The 13526-nt window shown below is 46.1% G+C and overlaps 6 non-coding genes across 6 annotated transcripts; all 6 read left to right on the top strand.

Annotated features, from left to right (window-relative positions):
• Window positions 1–1659: 1659 nt before the first annotated feature.
• LOC130333626 (U2 spliceosomal RNA) lies at window positions 1660–1850 on the top strand. The gene has a single exon (XR_008875783.1). It is a non-coding gene; the product is annotated as a U2 spliceosomal RNA (small nuclear RNA).
• A 2090-nt stretch (window positions 1851–3940) lies between these two features.
• LOC130333625 (U2 spliceosomal RNA) lies at window positions 3941–4131 on the top strand. Its single transcript, XR_008875782.1, has one exon. It is a non-coding gene; the product is annotated as a U2 spliceosomal RNA (small nuclear RNA).
• Window positions 4132–6214: 2083 nt separating this feature from the next.
• LOC130333624 (U2 spliceosomal RNA) lies at window positions 6215–6405 on the top strand. The gene has a single exon (XR_008875781.1). It is a non-coding gene; the product is annotated as a U2 spliceosomal RNA (small nuclear RNA).
• Window positions 6406–8495: 2090 nt separating this feature from the next.
• Window positions 8496–8686, top strand: LOC130333623 (U2 spliceosomal RNA). The gene has a single exon (XR_008875780.1). It is a non-coding gene; the product is annotated as a U2 spliceosomal RNA (small nuclear RNA).
• A 2091-nt stretch (window positions 8687–10777) lies between these two features.
• LOC130333701 (U2 spliceosomal RNA) lies at window positions 10778–10968 on the top strand. The gene has a single exon (XR_008875845.1). It is a non-coding gene; the product is annotated as a U2 spliceosomal RNA (small nuclear RNA).
• Window positions 10969–13051: 2083 nt separating this feature from the next.
• On the top strand, window positions 13052–13242 carry LOC130333672 (U2 spliceosomal RNA). The gene has a single exon (XR_008875824.1). It is a non-coding gene; the product is annotated as a U2 spliceosomal RNA (small nuclear RNA).
• Window positions 13243–13526: the final 284 nt, after the last annotated feature.

The following is a 13526-nucleotide window of genomic DNA, read 5'->3' as shown; positions in this document are numbered from 1 at the left end:
GTACTAACTATGTAACTATGTAACATAACATGGGGGGGGGGGGTCTCCTGGCTGTTCACACAGGTGTGTCATTGCTGTACATTGACCATGCATTGCTTCTGTGGTATTGCAAAGGCAAAGACAAATGCTTCCAGCCATCCATTGCACTAATGGATTGGTCATCAGCTGGCTGTCTATGTCCCGCATCAATATAGACCAAAGTACAGAGGGTTAGGCTATGCTATTGTGCACCTACCTGATGCATCAGAAGGTGCGAGGCCCTTGCTAAATTCTGTGCACAGACTTTGAGATCTATGCTTTAGACTGTATCTAAACCTGCTCCAACATGGACTGACATTCTGGCCTACTTTCAGCCGATGCGACTTGTCTGTCGCTGAACAGTCGCTTTTTATGTATTCAGCACCTATGTATAATGTTGTAAAAATGCTCTAGAAGCTAAAGTCGCAGAAATGTCACACATATTTGGCCTGCAACTTTCTGTGCGACAAATTCAGACAGGAAAAATCAGTATAAATCCTTAGAAAATTATCCCCCAGTGTCTCCATCTGCTGGCGGTATTGAATAAGCATTGCTGCACTGATGGGGTATGCATTAGACGAAAAAAAAGAAGAAAAAGAAGAATAATACGCCCAGAAAAGAGGCGAAAAGGAGAAAAACGTAAAAAAACGTGAAAAAAAAGTAAGAGGAAGAGAAGGGAAAAAAAGGTGGAAATGGGTTTAAAAGTGATTTCGGCGGAGAAATATATATATATATATATATATATATATATATATATATATATATATATGCGCACACACACACATAGATATAAACGTATTCTCCGTTGAGATATTGCAGCCGCTGCTGTGTCCAGGCCCAGGAGCCTTAGCACTGTGCTGTGATGTCACTCAATACCACTGACATCACTAGGTGTAAACAACATCTCTCCTTTGCTGTGTATGTGACTATGGAGCTGTTTGGTGATGTCGTCTATTACGGCCTTCATAGAAGCAACAGGAGATTGTTGCATCCATCTTGAACCCTCAGAACTACAGTGCTATGATGTCACTCACTTCCACAGGCCTTGCAGAGTGTAAACAACAACAACCCAGCTTTGTTGTGTATGTAACCAAAGGGATTTGTGATGTCACCTAGAACCTTCACAGCAGCGACAGCTTTATGAGGAGCATCAGCACTGCTCTGCCTGAGCAGAACCATCACCGCCATAGGTTGTCAAATAACCCGGATTTAACCCACACAGGTAAGTCCAATGGGGTGCAGGCATGTCCTCTATGCTTACAGCTTCCCGTGGGTGTTGGTTTGATACCGTTTGGGGACAGCCAAGGAGGCATCTGCAGGCAACAAAGGTAGGTGTGTGCTTGTGTGTGTGTTTCCTATGCAGATCCTAAGCCCAGTGTCACATGCAAGTAGGAGGAGTAAGAAGGGTTCCTGGCAAATCCGGGTTATGGATTGCATTTAAAAAGGCCCCGTGGGAGTGCAATGGGCCCCTGTCTTGCTGCTTAGCAATAATGGTATGGGTTTAGGTTCTGCTGTGTGTACTGGTGGTTGACTGCCCCCCAGCCCAGAGTGTGCATGGAAAATTGTCTGGCAGCCTCCCTGACAGCAAGCAGTGATAGTGCCCATGAAGGGGACCTTGTTGGGCCCGCCCCTTTCACGGTTATCGCTTCTCGGCCTTTTGGCTAAGATCAAGTGTAGTATCTGTTCTTATCAGTTTAATATCTGATACGTCCCCTATCTGGGGACCATATATTAAATGGATTTTTGAGAACGGGGGCCGATTTCGAAGCTTGCTTCCGTCGCCCTATGCATTGACCCGATATGGCAGTATCTTCGGGTACAGTGCACCACCCCCTTACAGGGTTAAAAAGAAAGATTCCTACTTTCATTGCTACCTGCTTGCTGGCTAGCCAGCTAGCCAGCCCTGTGGGCCTTGCTGCTGCTGCAGCCAAAAAACAAAAGGTGGTGCTGCTGCTGCTTCTGCTGCTTCTGCTTCTGCTTGTGTCTGGCCCCTGTTGGAGCGTCCAGGCACAGGACTTCTGCTGCTGCTGACTAAATGGCCTCCTTAATTGGATCATTTGAGTAGCCAGCACACCTGTGCAGGTAGGGCATGACATGATAGGCAGCTGCCTTGATAGCGGGTGGGTGCTGAATGTTCCTAATTGACAAAATAAGATTAATGCTTATGAAGAAATATAAAATCTCATCCCTTCCCCAATATCGCGCCACACCCCTACCCCTTAATTCCCTGGTTGAACGTGATGGACATATGTCTTTTTTCGACCGTACTAACTATGTAACTATGTAACATAACATGGGGGGGGGGGGGGGTCTCCTGGCTGTTCACACAGGTGTGTCATTGCTGTACATTGACCATGCATTGCTTCTGTGGTATTGCAAAGGCAAAGACAAATGCTTCCAGCCATCCATTGCACTAATGGATTGGTCATCAGCTGGCTGTCTATGTCCCGCATCAATATAGACCAAAGTACAGAGGGTTAGGCTATGCTATTGTGCACCTACCTGATGCATCAGAAGGTGCGAGGCCCTTGCTAAATTCTGTGCACAGACTTTGAGATCTATGCTTTAGACTGTATCTAAACCTGCTCCAACATGGACTGACATTCTGGCCTACTTTCAGCCGATGCGACTTGTCTGTCGCTGAACAGTCGCTTTTTATGTATTCAGCACCTATGTATAATGTTGTAAAAATGCTCTAGAAGCTAAAGTCGCAGAAATGTCACACATATTTGGCCTGCAACTTTCTGTGCGACAAATTCAGACAGGAAAAATCAGTATAAATCCTTAGAAAATTATCCCCCAGTGTCTCCATCTGCTGGCGGTATTGAATAAGCATTGCTGCACTGATGGGGTATGCATTAGACGAAAAAAAAGAAGAAAAAGAAGAATAATACGCCCAGAAAAGAGGCGAAAAGGAGAAAAACGTAAAAAAACGTGAAAAAAAAGTAAGAGGAAGAGAAGGGAAAAAAAGGTGGAAATGGGTTTAAAAGTGATTTCGGCGGAGAAATATATATATATATATATATATATATATATATATATATATATATGCGCACACACACACATAGATATAAACGTATTCTCCGTTGAGATATTGCAGCCGCTGCTGTGTCCAGGCCCAGGAGCCTTAGCACTGTGCTGTGATGTCACTCAATACCACTGACATCACTAGGTGTAAACAACATCTCTCCTTTGCTGTGTATGTGACTATGGAGCTGTTTGGTGATGTCGTCTATTACGGCCTTCATAGAAGCAACAGGAGATTGTTGCATCCATCTTGAACCCTCAGAACTACAGTGCTATGATGTCACTCACTTCCACAGGCCTTGCAGAGTGTAAACAACAACAACCCAGCTTTGTTGTGTATGTAACCAAAGGGATTTGTGATGTCACCTAGAACCTTCACAGCAGCGACAGCTTTATGAGGAGCATCAGCACTGCTCTGCCTGAGCAGAACCATCACCGCCATAGGTTGTCAAATAACCCGGATTTAACCCACACAGGTAAGTCCAATGGGGTGCAGGCATGTCCTCTATGCTTACAGCTTCCCGTGGGTGTTGGTTTGATACCGTTTGGGGACAGCCAAGGAGGCATCTGCAGGCAACAAAGGTAGGTGTGTGCTTGTGTGTGTGTTTCCTATGCAGATCCTAAGCCCAGTGTCACATGCAAGTAGGAGGAGTAAGAAGGGTTCCTGGCAAATCCGGGTTATGGATTGCATTTAAAAAGGCCCCGTGGGAGTGCAATGGGCCCCTGTCTTGCTGCTTAGCAATAATGGTATGGGTTTAGGTTCTGCTGTGTGTACTGGTGGTTGACTGCCCCCCAGCCCAGAGTGTGCATGGAAAATTGTCTGGCAGCCTCCCTGACAGCAAGCAGTGATAGTGCCCATGAAGGGGACCTTGTTGGGCCCGCCCCTTTCACGGTTATCGCTTCTCGGCCTTTTGGCTAAGATCAAGTGTAGTATCTGTTCTTATCAGTTTAATATCTGATACGTCCCCTATCTGGGGACCATATATTAAATGGATTTTTGAGAACGGGGGCCGATTTCGAAGCTTGCTTCCGTCGCCCTATGCATTGACCCGATATGGCAGTATCTTCGGGTACAGTGCACCACCCCCTTACAGGGTTAAAAAGAAAGATTCCTACTTTCATTGCTACCTGCTTGCTGGCTAGCCAGCTAGCCAGCCCTGTGGGCCTTGCTGCTGCTGCTGCAGCCAAAAAACAAAAGGTGGTGCTTCTGCTGCTTCTGCTTCTGCTTGTGTCTGGCCCCTGTTGGAGCGTCCAGGCACAGGACTTCTGCTGCTGCTGACTAAATGGCCTCCTTAATTGGATCATTTGAGTAGCCAGCACACCTGTGCAGGTAGGGCATGACATGATAGGCAGCTGCCTTGATAGCGGGTGGGTGCTGAATGTTCCTAATTGACAAAATAAGATTAATGCTTATGAAGAAATATAAAATCTCATCCCTTCCCCAATATCGCGCCACACCCCTACCCCTTAATTCCCTGGTTGAACGTGATGGACATATGTCTTTTTTCGACCGTACTAACTATGTAACTATGTAACATAACATGGGGGGGGGGGGTCTCCTGGCTGTTCACACAGGTGTGTCATTGCTGTACATTGACCATGCATTGCTTCTGTGGTATTGCAAAGGCAAAGACAAATGCTTCCAGCCATCCATTGCACTAATGGATTGGTCATCAGCTGGCTGTCTATGTCCCGCATCAATATAGACCAAAGTACAGAGGGTTAGGCTATGCTATTGTGCACCTACCTGATGCATCAGAAGGTGCGAGGCCCTTGCTAAATTCTGTGCACAGACTTTGAGATCTATGCTTTAGACTGTATCTAAACCTGCTCCAACATGGACTGACATTCTGGCCTACTTTCAGCCGATGCGACTTGTCTGTCGCTGAACAGTCGCTTTTTATGTATTCAGCACCTATGTATAATGTTGTAAAAATGCTCTAGAAGCTAAAGTCGCAGAAATGTCACACATATTTGGCCTGCAACTTTCTGTGCGACAAATTCAGACAGGAAAAATCAGTATAAATCCTTAGAAAATTATCCCCCAGTGTCTCCATCTGCTGGCGGTATTGAATAAGCATTGCTGCACTGATGGGGTATGCATTAGACGAAAAAAAAGAAGAAAAAGAAGAATAATACGCCCAGAAAAGAGGCGAAAAGGAGAAAAACGTAAAAAAACGTGAAAAAAAAGTAAGAGGAAGAGAAGGGAAAAAAAGGTGGAAATGGGTTTAAAAGTGATTTCGGCGGAGAAATATATATATATATATATATATATATATATATATATATATATATATGCGCACACACACACATAGATATAAACGTATTCTCCGTTGAGATATTGCAGCCGCTGCTGTGTCCAGGCCCAGGAGCCTTAGCACTGTGCTGTGATGTCACTCAATACCACTGACATCACTAGGTGTAAACAACATCTCTCCTTTGCTGTGTATGTGACTATGGAGCTGTTTGGTGATGTCGTCTATTACGGCCTTCATAGAAGCAACAGGAGATTGTTGCATCCATCTTGAACCCTCAGAACTACAGTGCTATGATGTCACTCACTTCCACAGGCCTTGCAGAGTGTAAACAACAACAACCCAGCTTTGTTGTGTATGTAACCAAAGGGATTTGTGATGTCACCTAGAACCTTCACAGCAGCGACAGCTTTATGAGGAGCATCAGCACTGCTCTGCCTGAGCAGAACCATCACCGCCATAGGTTGTCAAATAACCCGGATTTAACCCACACAGGTAAGTCCAATGGGGTGCAGGCATGTCCTCTATGCTTACAGCTTCCCGTGGGTGTTGGTTTGATACCGTTTGGGGACAGCCAAGGAGGCATCTGCAGGCAACAAAGGTAGGTGTGTGCTTGTGTGTGTGTTTCCTATGCAGATCCTAAGCCCAGTGTCACATGCAAGTAGGAGGAGTAAGAAGGGTTCCTGGCAAATCCGGGTTATGGATTGCATTTAAAAAGGCCCCGTGGGAGTGCAATGGGCCCCTGTCTTGCTGCTTAGCAATAATGGTATGGGTTTAGGTTCTGCTGTGTGTACTGGTGGTTGACTGCCCCCCAGCCCAGAGTGTGCATGGAAAATTGTCTGGCAGCCTCCCTGACAGCAAGCAGTGATAGTGCCCATGAAGGGGACCTTGTTGGGCCCGCCCCTTTCACGGTTATCGCTTCTCGGCCTTTTGGCTAAGATCAAGTGTAGTATCTGTTCTTATCAGTTTAATATCTGATACGTCCCCTATCTGGGGACCATATATTAAATGGATTTTTGAGAACGGGGGCCGATTTCGAAGCTTGCTTCCGTCGCCCTATGCATTGACCCGATATGGCAGTATCTTCGGGTACAGTGCACCACCCCCTTACAGGGTTAAAAAGAAAGATTCCTACTTTCATTGCTACCTGCTTGCTGGCTAGCCAGCTAGCCAGCCCTGTGGGCCTTGCTGCTGCTGCAGCCAAAAAACAAAAGGTGGTGCTGCTGCTGCTTCTGCTGCTTCTGCTTCTGCTTGTGTCTGGCCCCTGTTGGAGCGTCCAGGCACAGGACTTCTGCTGCTGCTGACTAAATGGCCTCCTTAATTGGATCATTTGAGTAGCCAGCACACCTGTGCAGGTAGGGCATGACATGATAGGCAGCTGCCTTGATAGCGGGTGGGTGCTGAATGTTCCTAATTGACAAAATAAGATTAATGCTTATGAAGAAATATAAAATCTCATCCCTTCCCCAATATCGCGCCACACCCCTACCCCTTAATTCCCTGGTTGAACGTGATGGACATATGTCTTTTTTCGACCGTACTAACTATGTAACTATGTAACATAACATGGGGGGGGGGGTCTCCTGGCTGTTCACACAGGTGTGTCATTGCTGTACATTGACCATGCATTGCTTCTGTGGTATTGCAAAGGCAAAGACAAATGCTTCCAGCCATCCATTGCACTAATGGATTGGTCATCAGCTGGCTGTCTATGTCCCGCATCAATATAGACCAAAGTACAGAGGGTTAGGCTATGCTATTGTGCACCTACCTGATGCATCAGAAGGTGCGAGGCCCTTGCTAAATTCTGTGCACAGACTTTGAGATCTATGCTTTAGACTGTATCTAAACCTGCTCCAACATGGACTGACATTCTGGCCTACTTTCAGCCGATGCGACTTGTCTGTCGCTGAACAGTCGCTTTTTATGTATTCAGCACCTATGTATAATGTTGTAAAAATGCTCTAGAAGCTAAAGTCGCAGAAATGTCACACATATTTGGCCTGCAACTTTCTGTGCGACAAATTCAGACAGGAAAAATCAGTATAAATCCTTAGAAAATTATCCCCCAGTGTCTCCATCTGCTGGCGGTATTGAATAAGCATTGCTGCACTGATGGGGTATGCATTAGACGAAAAAAAAGAAGAAAAAGAAGAATAATACGCCCAGAAAAGAGGCGAAAAGGAGAAAAACGTAAAAAAACGTGAAAAAAAAGTAAGAGGAAGAGAAGGGAAAAAAAGGTGGAAATGGGTTTAAAAGTGATTTCGGCGGAGAAATATATATATATATATATATATATATATATATATATATATATATATATGCGCACACACACACATAGATATAAACGTATTCTCCGTTGAGATATTGCAGCCGCTGCTGTGTCCAGGCCCAGGAGCCTTAGCACTGTGCTGTGATGTCACTCAATACCACTGACATCACTAGGTGTAAACAACATCTCTCCTTTGCTGTGTATGTGACTATGGAGCTGTTTGGTGATGTCGTCTATTACGGCCTTCATAGAAGCAACAGGAGATTGTTGCATCCATCTTGAACCCTCAGAACTACAGTGCTATGATGTCACTCACTTCCACAGGCCTTGCAGAGTGTAAACAACAACAACCCAGCTTTGTTGTGTATGTAACCAAAGGGATTTGTGATGTCACCTAGAACCTTCACAGCAGCGACAGCTTTATGAGGAGCATCAGCACTGCTCTGCCTGAGCAGAACCATCACCGCCATAGGTTGTCAAATAACCCGGATTTAACCCACACAGGTAAGTCCAATGGGGTGCAGGCATGTCCTCTATGCTTACAGCTTCCCGTGGGTGTTGGTTTGATACCGTTTGGGGACAGCCAAGGAGGCATCTGCAGGCAACAAAGGTAGGTGTGTGCTTGTGTGTGTGTTTCCTATGCAGATCCTAAGCCCAGTGTCACATGCAAGTAGGAGGAGTAAGAAGGGTTCCTGGCAAATCCGGGTTATGGATTGCATTTAAAAAGGCCCCGTGGGAGTGCAATGGGCCCCTGTCTTGCTGCTTAGCAATAATGGTATGGGTTTAGGTTCTGCTGTGTGTACTGGTGGTTGACTGCCCCCCAGCCCAGAGTGTGCATGGAAAATTGTCTGGCAGCCTCCCTGACAGCAAGCAGTGATAGTGCCCATGAAGGGGACCTTGTTGGGCCCGCCCCTTTCACGGTTATCGCTTCTCGGCCTTTTGGCTAAGATCAAGTGTAGTATCTGTTCTTATCAGTTTAATATCTGATACGTCCCCTATCTGGGGACCATATATTAAATGGATTTTTGAGAACGGGGGCCGATTTCGAAGCTTGCTTCCGTCGCCCTATGCATTGACCCGATATGGCAGTATCTTCGGGTACAGTGCACCACCCCCTTACAGGGTTAAAAAGAAAGATTCCTACTTTCATTGCTACCTGCTTGCTGGCTAGCCAGCTAGCCAGCCCTGTGGGCCTTGCTGCTGCTGCAGCCAAAAAACAAAAGGTGGTGCTGCTGCTGCTTCTGCTGCTTCTGCTTCTGCTTGTGTCTGGCCCCTGTTGGAGCGTCCAGGCACAGGACTTCTGCTGCTGCTGACTAAATGGCCTCCTTAATTGGATCATTTGAGTAGCCAGCACACCTGTGCAGGTAGGGCATGACATGATAGGCAGCTGCCTTGATAGCGGGTGGGTGCTGAATGTTCCTAATTGACAAAATAAGATTAATGCTTATGAAGAAATATAAAATCTCATCCCTTCCCCAATATCGCGCCACACCCCTACCCCTTAATTCCCTGGTTGAACGTGATGGACATATGTCTTTTTTCGACCGTACTAACTATGTAACTATGTAACATAACATGGGGGGGGGGGGTCTCCTGGCTGTTCACACAGGTGTGTCATTGCTGTACATTGACCATGCATTGCTTCTGTGGTATTGCAAAGGCAAAGACAAATGCTTCCAGCCATCCATTGCACTAATGGATTGGTCATCAGCTGGCTGTCTATGTCCCGCATCAATATAGACCAAAGTACAGAGGGTTAGGCTATGCTATTGTGCACCTACCTGATGCATCAGAAGGTGCGAGGCCCTTGCTAAATTCTGTGCACAGACTTTGAGATCTATGCTTTAGACTGTATCTAAACCTGCTCCAACATGGACTGACATTCTGGCCTACTTTCAGCCGATGCGACTTGTCTGTCGCTGAACAGTCGCTTTTTATGTATTCAGCACCTATGTATAATGTTGTAAAAATGCTCTAGAAGCTAAAGTCGCAGAAATGTCACACATATTTGGCCTGCAACTTTCTGTGCGACAAATTCAGACAGGAAAAATCAGTATAAATCCTTAGAAAATTATCCCCCAGTGTCTCCATCTGCTGGCGGTATTGAATAAGCATTGCTGCACTGATGGGGTATGCATTAGACGAAAAAAAAGAAGAAAAAGAAGAATAATACGCCCAGAAAAGAGGCGAAAAGGAGAAAAACGTAAAAAAACGTGAAAAAAAAGTAAGAGGAAGAGAAGGGAAAAAAAGGTGGAAATGGGTTTAAAAGTGATTTCGGCGGAGAAATATATATATATATATATATATATATATATATATATATATATATATATGCGCACACACACACATAGATATAAACGTATTCTCCGTTGAGATATTGCAGCCGCTGCTGTGTCCAGGCCCAGGAGCCTTAGCACTGTGCTGTGATGTCACTCAATACCACTGACATCACTAGGTGTAAACAACATCTCTCCTTTGCTGTGTATGTGACTATGGAGCTGTTTGGTGATGTCGTCTATTACGGCCTTCATAGAAGCAACAGGAGATTGTTGCATCCATCTTGAACCCTCAGAACTACAGTGCTATGATGTCACTCACTTCCACAGGCCTTGCAGAGTGTAAACAACAACAACCCAGCTTTGTTGTGTATGTAACCAAAGGGATTTGTGATGTCACCTAGAACCTTCACAGCAGCGACAGCTTTATGAGGAGCATCAGCACTGCTCTGCCTGAGCAGAACCATCACCGCCATAGGTTGTCAAATAACCCGGATTTAACCCACACAGGTAAGTCCAATGGGGTGCAGGCATGTCCTCTATGCTTACAGCTTCCCGTGGGTGTTGGTTTGATACTGTTTGGGGACAGCCAAGGAGGCATCTGCAGGCAACAAAGGTAGGTGTGTGCTTGTGTGTGTGTTTCCTATGCAGATCCTAAGCCCAGTGTCACATGCAAGTAGGAGGAGTAAGAAGGGTTCCTGGCAAATCCGGGTTATGGATTGCATTTAAAAAGGCCCCGTGGGAGTGCAATGGGCCCCTGTCTTGCTGCTTAGCAATAATGGTATGGGTTTAGGTTCTGCTGTGTGTACTGGTGGTTGACTGCCCCCCAGCCCAGAGTGTGCATGGAAAATTGTCTGGCAGCCTCCCTGACAGCAAGCAGTGATAGTGCCCATGAAGGGGACCTTGTTGGGCCCGCCCCTTTCACGGTTATCGCTTCTCGGCCTTTTGGCTAAGATCAAGTGTAGTATCTGTTCTTATCAGTTTAATATCTGATACGTCCCCTATCTGGGGACCATATATTAAATGGATTTTTGAGAACGGGGGCCGATTTTGAAGCTTGCTTCCGTCGCCCTATGCATTGACCCGATATGGCAGTATCTTCGGGTACAGTGCACCACCCCCTTACAGGGTTAAAAAGAAAGATTCCTACTTTCATTGCTACCTGCTTGCTGGCTAGCCAGCTAGCCAGCCCTGTGGGCCTTGCTGCTGCTGCAGCCAAAAAACAAAAGGTGGTGCTGCTGCTGCTTCTGCTGCTTCTGCTTCTGCTTGTGTCTGGCCCCTGTTGGAGCGTCCAGGCACAGGACTTCTGCTGCTGCTGACTAAATGGCCTCCTTAATTGGATCATTTGAGTAGCCAGCACACCTGTGCAGGTAGGGCATGACATGATAGGCAGCTGCCTTGATAGCGGGTGGGTGCTGAATGTTCCTAATTGACAAAATAAGATTAATGCTTATGAAGAAATATAAAATCTCATCCCTTCCCCAATATCGCGCCACACCCCTACCCCTTAATTCCCTGGTTGAACGTGATGGACATATGTCTTTTTTCGACCGTACTAACTATGTAACTATGTAACATAACATGGGGGGGGGGTCTCCTGGCTGTTCACACAGGTGTGTCATTGCTGTACATTGACCATGCATTGCTTCTGTGGTATTGCAAAGGCAAAGACAAATGCTTCCAGCCATCCATTGCACTAATGGATTGGTCATCAGCTGGCTGTCTATGTCCCGCATCAATATAGACCAAAGTACAGAGGGTTAGGCTATGCTATTGTGCACCTACCTGATGCATCAGAAGGTGCGAGGCCCTTGCTAAATTCTGTGCACAGACTTTGAGATCTATGCTTTAGACTGTATCTAAACCTGCTCCAACATGGACTGACATTCTGGCCTACTTTCAGCCGATGCGACTTGTCTGTCGCTGAACAGTCGCTTTTTATGTATTCAGCACCTATGTATAATGTTGTAAAAATGCTCTAGAAGCTAAAGTCGCAGAAATGTCACACATATTTGGCCTGCAACTTTCTGTGCGACAAATTCAGACAGGAAAAATCAGTATAAATCCTTAGAAAATTATCCCCCAGTGTCTCCATCTGCTGGCGGTATTGAATAAGCATTGCTGCACTGATGGGGTATGCATTAGACGAAAAAAAAGAAGAAAAAGAAGAATAATACGCCCAGAAAAGAGGCGAAAAGGAGAAAAACGTAAAAAAACGTGAAAAAAAAGTAAGAGGAAGAGAAGGGAAAAAAAGGTGGAAATGGGTTTAAAAGTGATTTCGGCGGAGAAATATATATATATATATATATATATATATATATATATATATATGCGCACACACACACATAGATATAAACGTATTCTCCGTTGAGATATTGCAGCCGCTGCTGTGTCCAGGCCCAGGAGCCTTAGCACTGTGCTGTGATGTCACTCAATACCACTGACATCACTAGGTGTAAACAACATCTCTCCTTTGCTGTGTATGTGACTATGGAGCTGTTTGGTGATGTCGTCTATTACGGCCTTCATAGAAGCAACAGGAGATTGTTGCATCCATCTTGAACCCTCAGAACTACAGTGCTATGATGTCACTCACTTCCACAGGCCTTGCAGAGTGTAAACAACAACAACCCAGCTTTGTTGTGTATGTAACCAAAGGGATTTGTGATGTCACCTAGAACCTTCACAGCAGCGACAGCTTTATGAGGAGCATCAGCACTGCTCTGCCTGAGCAGAACCATCACCGCCATAGGTTGTCAAATAACCCGGATTTAACCCACACAGGTAAGTCCAATGGGGTGCAGGCATGTCCTCTATGCTTACAGCTTCCCGTGGGTGTTGGTTTGATACCGTTTGGGGACAGCCAAGGAGGCATCTGCAGGCAACAAAGGTAGGTGTGTGCTTGTGTGTGTGTTTCCTATGCAGATCCTAAGCCCAGTGTCACATGCAAGTAGGAGGAGTAAGAAGGGTTCCTGGCAAATCCGGGTTATGGATTGCATTTAAAAAGGCCCCGTGGGAGTGCAATGGGCCCCTGTCTTGCTGCTTAGCAATAATGGTATGGGTTTAGGTTCTGCTGTGTGTACTGGTGGTTGACTGCCCCCCAGCCCAGAGTGTGCATGGAAAATTGTCTGGCAGCCTCCCTGACAGCAAGCAGTGATAGTGCCCATGAAGGGGACCTTGTTGGGCCCGCCCCTTTCACGGTTATCGCTTCTCGGCCTTTTGGGTAAGATCAAGTGTAGTATCTGTTCTTATCAGTTTAATATCTGATACGTCCCCTATCTGGGGACCATATATTAAATGGATTTTTGAGAACGGGGGCCGATTTCGAAGCTTGCTTCCGTCGCCCTATGCATTGACCCGATATGGCAGTATCTTCGGGTACAGTGCACCACCCCCTTACAGGGTTAAAAAGAAAGATTCCTACTTTCATTGCTACCTGCTTGCTGGCTAGCCAGCTAGCCAGCCCTGTGGGCCTTGCTGCTGCTGCAGCCAAAAAACAAAAGGTGGTGCTGCTGCTGCTTCTGCTGCTTCTGCTTCTGCTTGTGTCTGGCCCCTGTTGGAGCGTCCAGGCACAGGACTTCTGCTGCTGCTGACTAAATGGCCTCCTTAATTGGATCATTTGAGTAGCCAGCACACCTGTGCAGGTAGGGCATGACATGATAGGCAGCTGCCTTGATA

This window comes from Hyla sarda, unplaced genomic scaffold (genome assembly GCF_029499605.1).
Source record: "Hyla sarda isolate aHylSar1 unplaced genomic scaffold, aHylSar1.hap1 scaffold_413, whole genome shotgun sequence".
NCBI lineage: Eukaryota > Metazoa > Chordata > Amphibia > Anura > Hylidae > Hyla > Hyla sarda.
Note: the sequence above shows the minus strand (reverse complement) of the source record. Positions and strands in the feature narration are given on the sequence as shown.